Here is a 9,528-nt window from a genome sequence, read left to right as displayed (position 1 = left end):
TGTTCTTTCTTTTGTTAATGTATTGTATCATGTTGATTGATTTGCAGATGATGAACCAATCTTGCAGCCCAGGGATAAATCCCACCTGGTTGTGGTGAATAATCCTTTTAATGTACTGTTGGATCCTATTGGCTAGTATTTTGGTGAGAATTTTTGCATCCATGTTCATCAAGGATATTGGTCTGTAATTCTCCTTTTTGATGGGGTCTTTGTCTGGTTTTGGGATCAAGGTAATGGTGACTCATAAAACAAGTTTGGAAGTTTTCCTTCCATTTCTATTTTTTGGAACAGCTTCAGAATAATAGGTATTAATTCTTCTTTAAATGTTTGGTAGAGATGTTGGGGAGGGAGGAAAGATGGCGCCCGTGGCGGCGGGCAGCCTGGTGGGGAAGGGGCGCGACATCAGCCTTGGCGGCCTTGCAGCTCCACGACCCCTATATCAACTGCATCGTGGATGTGGCCAGCCAGGTGGCACTGTACACTTTCGACCATCAGGCCAACCAGTGGGAAAAGACTGATGTGGAAGGAACTTTATTTGTTTACACAAGGTCTGCTTCCTCAAAGCATGGGTTCACCATTATGAATAGGTTGAGCATGGAAAACAGGACAGAACCCATTACTAAAGACCTGGATTTTCAGCTCCAGGATCCTTTCCTTCTCTACAGAAATGCCAGATCACAGAGAAAAATTGATGAAAAATATATGAACTGCAGGAGCATCTTCATACACAGAAAATGAGAGCATACTTAAATATAAATTATATGTGTGTGCACGTGATCTGTGCTTTGTGCATAACTTTCAGAAAGACCTGGAAGTTAAGAAGTGTTTTCCATACATTTTCCACCCTGCTTTTGAGATCAAGATACAAGAATTTGCCAACTGTATACTATTCAGTGTAATTTTAATAATGAATGTAATACAAATAATAATTAATGTTTTAACTCCAGTGAGTTGCTTTATTTGAAATAAATATAGCATTTTAACTTATAATTATAGTCACATATAATCAAGTTGTCACAATAGGTGGTCACCTGTTATTTAGAGAATACAGTTAAGTTTTTATGAGAAAAAAGCCATTAAAACTGTAACATGACTTAGCAGTGCTAAGTCCTGTGAAATAAAAATTTAGTAATATAGAGAAATATTTTGTTCTTTTCTCCTATTTCTTTGCCAGGAGTGTGGTTAAATCAATTGTTAGTTATTTGAATTATTTGTGTGCTTATAGTTATGTCAGGTTTATTTATTTTTTTAGCTTATTAGAGTCTATGTCAAATTAATATATAATTCAGATCCTAATAATATAATCACAAAAATAAATATAAAATAAATGAATATTAGTGACTTATAATAGTAAAAAAAAAAAATGTTTGGTAGAATTGCTCTGGGAAGCCATCTGGCCCCGGGCTTTTATTTGTTGGGAGATTTTTGATTTCTGCTTCAATTTTCTTAGTGGTTATAGGTCTGTTCAGGTTTTCTATTTCTTCCTGGTTCAATTTTGGTAGTTGATACATATCTAGGTATGCATCCATTTCTTCCAGGTTATCTAATTTGCAGGCATAGAATTACTCATAATATGTTCTTATAATTGTTTGTATTTCTTTGGTGTTGGTTGTGATCTCTCCTCTTTCATTCATGATTTTGTTGATTTGGGTCATTTCTCTTTTCTTTTGGATAAGTCTGGCCAGGGGTTTATCAATCTTGTTAATTCTTTCATAGAACCAGCTCCCAGTTTTGTTGATGTGTTCTACTGTTCTTTTGGTTTCTAGTTCATTGATTTCTGCTCTGATCTTTATTATTTCTCTTCTCCTGCTGGGTTTAGGTTTTATTTGCTGTTTTTTCTCTAGCTCCTTTAGGAATAAGGTTAGGTTGTGTATTTGAGACTTTTCTTGTTTCTTGAGAAAGGCTTGTATTGCTATATACTTTCCTCTTAGGACTGCCTTTGGTGCATCCCAAAGATTTTGAACAGTTGTGTTTTCATTTTCATTTGTTTCCATGAATTTTTTAAATTCTTCTTTAATTTCCTGGTTGACCCATTCATTCTTTAGTAGGATGCTCTTTAGCCTCCATGTACTTGAGTTCTTTCCAACTTTCCTCTTGTGATTGAGTTCTAGTTTCGAAGCATTGTGGTCTGAAAATATGCAGAAATGATCCCATTCATTTGGTACTGCTTGAGACCTGATTTGTGACCTAGGATGTGATCTATTCTGGAGAATGTTTCATGGGCACTAGAAAAGAATGTGTATTCTGTTGCTTTGGGATGGAATGTTCTGAATATATCCGTGAGGTCCATTTGGTCCAGTGTGTCATTTAAAGTCCTTATTTCCTTGGTGATCTTTTGCTTAGATGATCTGTCCATTTCAATGAGGGGGGTGTTAAAGTCCCCCACAATTATTGTTTTGTTGTTGATGTGTTTCTTTGCTTTTGTTATTAATTGGCTTATATATTTGGCTGCTCCTGCATTAGGGGCATAGATATTTACAAGTGTTAGATCTTCTTGTTGGATAGACACTTTAAGTAGGATATAGTGTCCTTTCTCATCTCTTATTACAGTCTTTGGTCTAAAATCTAATTTGTCTGATATAAGGATTGCCATTCCAGCTTTCTTTTGGTGTCCATTAGCATGGTAAATGGTTTTCCACCCCCTCACTTTCAATCTGGGGGTGTCCTTGGGTCTCAAATGAGTCTCTTACAGACAGCATATCGATGGGTATTGTTTTGTTTTTTTTTCCAATCTGATAGCCTGTGTCTTTTAATTGGGGCATTTAGCCCATTTACATTCAGGGTAACTATTGAAAGATATGAATTTAGTGCCATTGTATTGCCTGTAAGGTACTGTTACTGTACATCGTCTGTGTTCCTGTCTGGTCTATGTTGCTTTTAGGCTCTCTCTTTGCTTAGAGGAACCCTTTCAATATTTCTTGTAGGGTTGGTTTTGTGTTTGCAAATTCCTTTAGTTTTTGTTTGTCCTGGAAGCTTTTTATCTCTCCTTCTATTTTCAATGATAGCCTAGCTGGATATAGTATTTTTGGCTGCATGTTTTTCTCATTTAATGCTCTGAATATATCATGCCAGTCCTTTCAGGCCTGCCAGGTCTCTGTGGATAGGTCTGTTGCCCATCTAATGTTTCTACCATTGTAGGTTACATATCTCTTCTCCCGAGCTGCTTTCAGGATTTTCTCTTTGTCTCTGAGACTCGTAAGTTTTACTATTAGATGTCAGGGTGTTGACCTATTTTATTGATTTTGAGAGGGGTTCTCTGTGCCTCCTGGATTTTGATGCCTATTTTTTTCCGCAAATTAGGAAGTTCGCTGCTATAATTTGCTCCAATATACCTTCTGCCCCTCTCTCTCTTTCTTCTTCTTCTGGGATCCTAATTTTCTAATGTTGTTTCATCTTATGGTATTGCTTATCTCTCGAATTCTGCCCTCATGATCCAGTAGTTGTTTATCTCTGTTTTTCTCAGCTTCTTGATTTTCCATCATTTGGTCTTATATATCACTGATTCTCTCTTCTGCTTCATTTATCCTAACAGTTAGAGCCTCCATTTTTTATTGCACCTTATTAATAGCCTTTTTGATTTCGACTTGGTTAGATTTTAGTTCTTTTATTTCACAGAAAGGGTTTCTCTAATAACTTCCACGCTTTTTTCAAGCCCAACTGGTATCTTTAAAATCATCATTCTGAACTCTAGTTCCGACATCTTACTAATATCCGTATTTATTAGGTCCCTGGCACTCAGCACTACCTCTTGTTCTTTTTGTTGAGGTGATTTTTTCCATCTTGTCATTTTGTCCAGGGGAGAACAGATGAATGAGAGAACAAAATGCTAACAGAGTAACAACGTCCCCAGAAAAATACACTAAAGAAATCAGAAAAGACCTGAAACCAGGGGAAAAGAAAGGGAAAGAAAGAAAAAAGAAAAAAAAATGATAAAGAGAAACAAAAACAAAACAAAACAAAAAAACCAGAATATGATCAAATATGATCAGGCTGGTGCATAGATCAATGCCACACATTAGATTTGGGGCATATTTGGTCTGTTAGAAGAAAGTGCCTCCCAAAATTTTAAAGAAAGAAAAACTTATATATGTAGAAAAATAAGGTTTAATACGATGAAGGGATGGAATATGACTGTAAAGATGAAAATTATAAAAGATTTTATGAAAGGAATTGATAAGAAGTTGGTTGAAAAAAGAAAGAAGAGGATTTAAAAAAAGGGGGGGGAGAGAATGTGATCAGGCAGGAGACTATAACAAAGCCATACACTAGAGATTTAGGGTATATTTTGGTCTGTTAGGAGAAACTGTATCTCAAAATTTTAAAGACAGAACAACTTATATATATATACCAAAAATAAGGGTAACTACTATGAAGGGAATGAATATGACTCTAAAAATGAAAAATAAAAAAATTTTTTTAAGAAAGGGATTGATAAGATGTTGGTTGAAAAAGGGGAAAAGAAAATTTCAAAAAAAGACAGTTAAAAAAATTAACTTTGAAAGACTAAAGAATCATGGCAAAAAGCCATGAATTCTATGTGCAGTATTCCCCTAGCACTGGAGTTCTGCTGTTCTCATTGACCGGTAAACTTGGTCTTGGCTGGCTATTCGTCCTGATCTTCTGGGAGAGGGGCCTGTTGCCATGGTTCCCAAATGTCTTCGCTGGAGGCAGAATTGTCCCACCCTTGCCTGGTCCGGTCTAAGTAATCTGCTGGGGTTTGCTCTCGGAGCTTTTTTTCCCTGCAAGCTTTCAGTACAGCTTTGGAGGAGAGAGTGAAAATGGCGGCCTCCCTATCTCAGCCCCAAAGGAACCGAGAACTCAAGGCCCCATTCCTCAGTGAGCCCCCTGAGAAAAGCAGTCAATCACTCCTGTCTCCTCAGTCCCCGGTCGCACTCTGTGCTCACCCAGCCTGTGAAAGAGCATTCTATCTCCAGCACCCGACCCTGTGTGGTTTCTCCAAACCCAGCAGATCCCTGTGGTGTGCTCCTGCTCCATTCCTCCCAGGGGAGGAAGGGGAGTCTCCCCAGATCTGCTGCTTGTTGGGTCCCTGCTGGAGGAGCTGTGGCCCAACTGTGCCGTGGATCACAGTTTATGGCAACCCCGAGCTGAAAGCCCACTCCTCGGCTCCGTCTCTGCACGCGGCTTCCCTGCTCTGATACCTGGGAGCTCCGCCACACTCAGTCACCCCCAGTCTTTCTGTGACCTTGAGGATCCTGAGACCACATTGTCCTGTGAGGGTTCCACCCCACACTTAGCCACTGGAGCGACGTCCCTCAGTGGAGCCGACTTCTACAAATTCTGATTTTGTGCTCCATGGCTCTATCACTTGCCAGAAGCGGCCGATGGAGGACCCCTCCCCCGCCATCTATCCTCCCAAATATCTCCTCGGATTCACTTCTCTGCCTGTCTTACCTTCCAGAAAGTGGTTGCTTTTCTGTTCAGAGTTGTTGCTATTCTTTTCTTTGGTCTCCTGTTGAGTTCATAGGTGTTCAGAATGGTTTAATCCCTATCCAGCTGAATTCCTGGGACCAGACAAAATCCAGGTCTCCTGATCCTCTGCTGTCTTAGGAGAGAACTATTTCTTTAGCATTAAATGAATTACAAAAATTAAATAATTGTCATTATTCACAGATATGATTGCTTAGATAAGAAATCCAAAAGAATTTATAAACTAGTATTATTAAGAGAATATAACAAAATATATAACATATAAAAATAATATACAAAATATAATTACCATATACCTGCAAAAATTATAAATAAACCAATAAACTAAATTTTTAAAAATACCACTAATAGCTTCAAAATCGTCGAGTAACTAAGAATAAAGTCAATCCAAAATCTGTTCAAAACCTCTATAGAGATAACTATAAAGTTATACATGAGACATTTTTGTTATATGTTCATGGATTTAAAGACATGGGGAAGAGGAGTTAAATGACAGCATAGTAGGAGGACACTACACTTGCTTCATCCCTTGAACACAGCTAGATAACTATCAAATCATTCTGAATACCCAAGAAATCAACCCGAGGACTAACAGAACAAACTGCACAAGTAGAGGGAGAGAATAGGCCACATAGAGGAAGGTAGGAAGTGCTGAGACTTGGTTTGGGGGAGAAACAGATTGTGGATGTTGCAGAGGGAGGAGGCCCTGGTTACGGAGAGAGGCTCATGCAAGAGAAACACAGGGGAATGCTAAAGGAGAACACTTCCCCAAAGTCATTGCTAGGAAATCAAGAGGGGCTGATTTTTGTGAGTTTTTGCAACCAACAGGGCTCAAAGACTGGAATTTTGGCAGTTGATGGGCTTGACTGGGTTAGAGCCCTGAGAGCACTTACCTACTCCTGGAGAGAAGGAAGGCAAACAACCCCACCTTCCTCCACTCCTCAGCATAGACACAGAGACACATGCTGAAGACTGCTAACCTGGACACTGTCTGTTTAGCCTGCTTTGCTCCTAATCTCACACCCCTGTGTTCTGGCATAACTGCCCTTCTTGGTAAAACCTGCATCCATCCCAGGGCAGTGAGACCTTCCCCCAGGAGACCAGCACAAGCCCCCACTACAGCATATCCCTAAAGTTTGGACTTTTAAAGTCAGCAGGCTTGGGGCACCTGGGTGGCTCAGTCGTTCAGTGTCTGCCTTTGACTCAGATCATGATTCCAGGGTCCAGGGATCAAGCCCCACATCAGGCTCCCTGCTCCACGGGAAGACTGCTTCTCCCTCTCCCACTCCCCCTGCTTGTGTTCCCTCTCTTGCTGTGTCTCTCACTGTCACATAAATTAAAATAAAAAAGTCATCAGGCTTGGCTGGGATAGAGCCCAAAGTGCACTTCACTGCTCCAGGCAGGCAAGCAACCCAGAGACAGACTGCATGAAAACAGCTATCTGAAAACACTTGAGACTCACCAGTGGAAATTATTCACAAGGAAGCACAGGGTGCTTCCTTGAAAGCAGCAAGCACGGTGTCCCCTCTCCAAGGACAAAGGAGCTGGCTGGTACAATTTCCCTCCCCTGCCCCTCAGCATAAACCACCTTCAGTAAACAGTGCGGCACCTACACTGGCTGCCTAACCTGTTTACACCAAATCTCACCCCCCATAGACACACTCTGCTGGGACTGCTTTTCTTGGGCAAGTGTGACTAAGGACAAGAGCAGCAGGCCTCTTCCCCAGAAGACCAGCAGAAACCTCTGCATGCACCCTGTCTACCAACCATAGAGTTCTGCAAGACTTCATTTCCAGTGGAAGTAGCACCAGGTCTCATTTAGCAAGCACACTAGAGCACACCTAGTTAAAACTCACTACACTCTGGTTAAGGTCCAAACATTGCCCACTGCAAGTAAGGACAGCCTCTTGAGACAACTAACTTGAGGGATAAAGCAGCCAAAACACAGGAGCAGATGGCTTGCAGCATTTACCAGAGAAATTCCTGGAGTGTCAAGCCCTGGGCACTATATGACTTCTTCTTCATAAAGCCATTATGCTCAGGAGCAAGAAACATAACAGGCTTTTCTAACACAGAGAAGAAGACAGAGACCTCAACAAAATGCCAGGATAGAGGAATTCATCCCAAAAGAAAGAACAAGAAAAGGCCACTGCCAGACATCAATTCAAAACAGATATAAGTAATATACCTGATGGAGAATTTAAAGCAACAATCATAAGGATACTTGCGGGGCTTGAGAAAAGCATGGACAATATCAGGGAGATCCTTACTGCAGAGATAAAAGTTAAAAAAAAATCAGACAGAAATGAAAACTACAATAACTCAAATTTGAAACTAACTGGAAATAATGACCATTAGGATGGAAGAAACAGAGGATGAATAAGTGATATAGAAGCTAGAATTATGGAAAATAAGAATGCTGAACAGAAGAGAGAAAGAAGAACTATGGATCATGAGAGTAGACTTAGGGAACATAACAACTCCATCAAACATAATAACATTCATATCATAGGAGTCCCAGAAAAAGAAGAGAGTGAAAAGGGGGCAGAAGTTTTCTTTGCAGAAATAATAGCTGAAAACTTCCCTAATCTGGGGAAGGAAACAGACATCCAAATCCAGGAGGCACAGAGAACTCCTATCAAAATCAACAAAAGCAGGACAACATCAAGATGTAGTTAAATTTGCAAAATATAGTGATTAAAAAAAAAAATCCTAAAAGCAGCAAGACAAAAGAAGTCCCTAACTTACAAGTGAAGACTGATAAGGCTAGCTGCAGAACTCTCCACAGAAACATGGCAAGCCAGAAAGAGTGGCATGATATATTCAATGTGCAGAATGGGGAAAATATGCAGCCAAGAATAGTCTATCTAACAAGGCTATCATTCAGAACAGGAGAGACAGTTTCCCAGACAAACAAAAACTAAAGGAATTCATGACCACTAAACCAGCCCTGCAAGTAATATTAAAGGGACTCCTTGAGTGGGAAGGAAAGACCAAAAGTGATAAAGATGAGAAAGGAAGAGAGAAAACCTCCAGAAACAAAACATGTAATAAAATGGAACTAAATACATATCTATCAATAATTATTCTAAATGTAAATGGACTAAATGTTCCAATCAAAAGACATAGTGTGTCAGAATGGATAAAAAAGACAAGACCCATCTATATGCGGCCTACAGAAGACTCATTTTAGACCTAAAAACACCTGCAGATTGAAAGTGAAGGAGTGGAGAACCATTTATCATGCAAATGGACATCAAAAGAAAGCCAGAGTAGCAATACTTAAATCAGACAAACTAGATTTTAAATCAAAGACTAACAAGAGATGAAGAAAGGCACTATATAATAATAAAGGTGACTATCCAACAAGAAGATCTAACAATTGGAAATATTTATGCCCCTAACTTGGGAGCACCCAAATATATAAATCAATTAATAACAAACATAAAGCAATTCATTGATAACAATACAATAATAATAGGGGTTTTAACACCCCAGTTACATCAATGGACAGATCATCTAAGCAGAAAATCAACAAGGAAACAATGACTTTGAATAACACTCTGGACCAGATGAACTTAACAGATATATTCAGAACATTTCATCCTAAAGCAGCAGAATGCACATTCTTTTCAGGTGCACATGCGACATTCTCCAGAATAGATCACATACTGGGTCATTAATCAGGCTTCAACAAGTACAAAAGGATTGAGAATATGCCATGCATCTTTTCTGACCACAAGGCTATGAAATTTGAAGTCACCACAAGAAAAATTTAGAAAGACCACAAATACATGGAAGTTAAACAACATGCTACTAAACAATGAACGGGTCAACCAGGAAATTAAAGAAAAATTTTTTAAAAATACATCAAAACAAATGAAAATGAAAACCCAATGGTCCAAAACCTTTGATATGCAGCAAAAGCAGTCCTAAGAGGGAAATATAGAGCAATACAGGACTGTATCAAGAAGCAAGAAAAATCTCAAATAAACAACCTAACCTTATCCCTAAAGGAGGTAGAAAAATAAACAAATGAAGACTAAAGCCAGCAGAAGAAGGGAAATAATAAAGATTAGA

General features: G+C 39.2%; 1 pseudogene; it reads left to right on the top strand.

Moving 5' to 3' along the window:
- The first annotated feature begins 356 nt into the window (after positions 1-356).
- LOC113926299 lies at positions 357-738 on the top strand (annotated as a pseudogene).
- The last annotated feature ends 8,790 nt before the right edge of the window (positions 739-9,528 follow it).

This window comes from Zalophus californianus, chromosome 4 (genome assembly GCF_009762305.2).
Source record: "Zalophus californianus isolate mZalCal1 chromosome 4, mZalCal1.pri.v2, whole genome shotgun sequence".
NCBI lineage: Eukaryota > Metazoa > Chordata > Mammalia > Carnivora > Otariidae > Zalophus > Zalophus californianus.
Note: the sequence above shows the minus strand (reverse complement) of the source record. Positions and strands in the feature narration are given on the sequence as shown.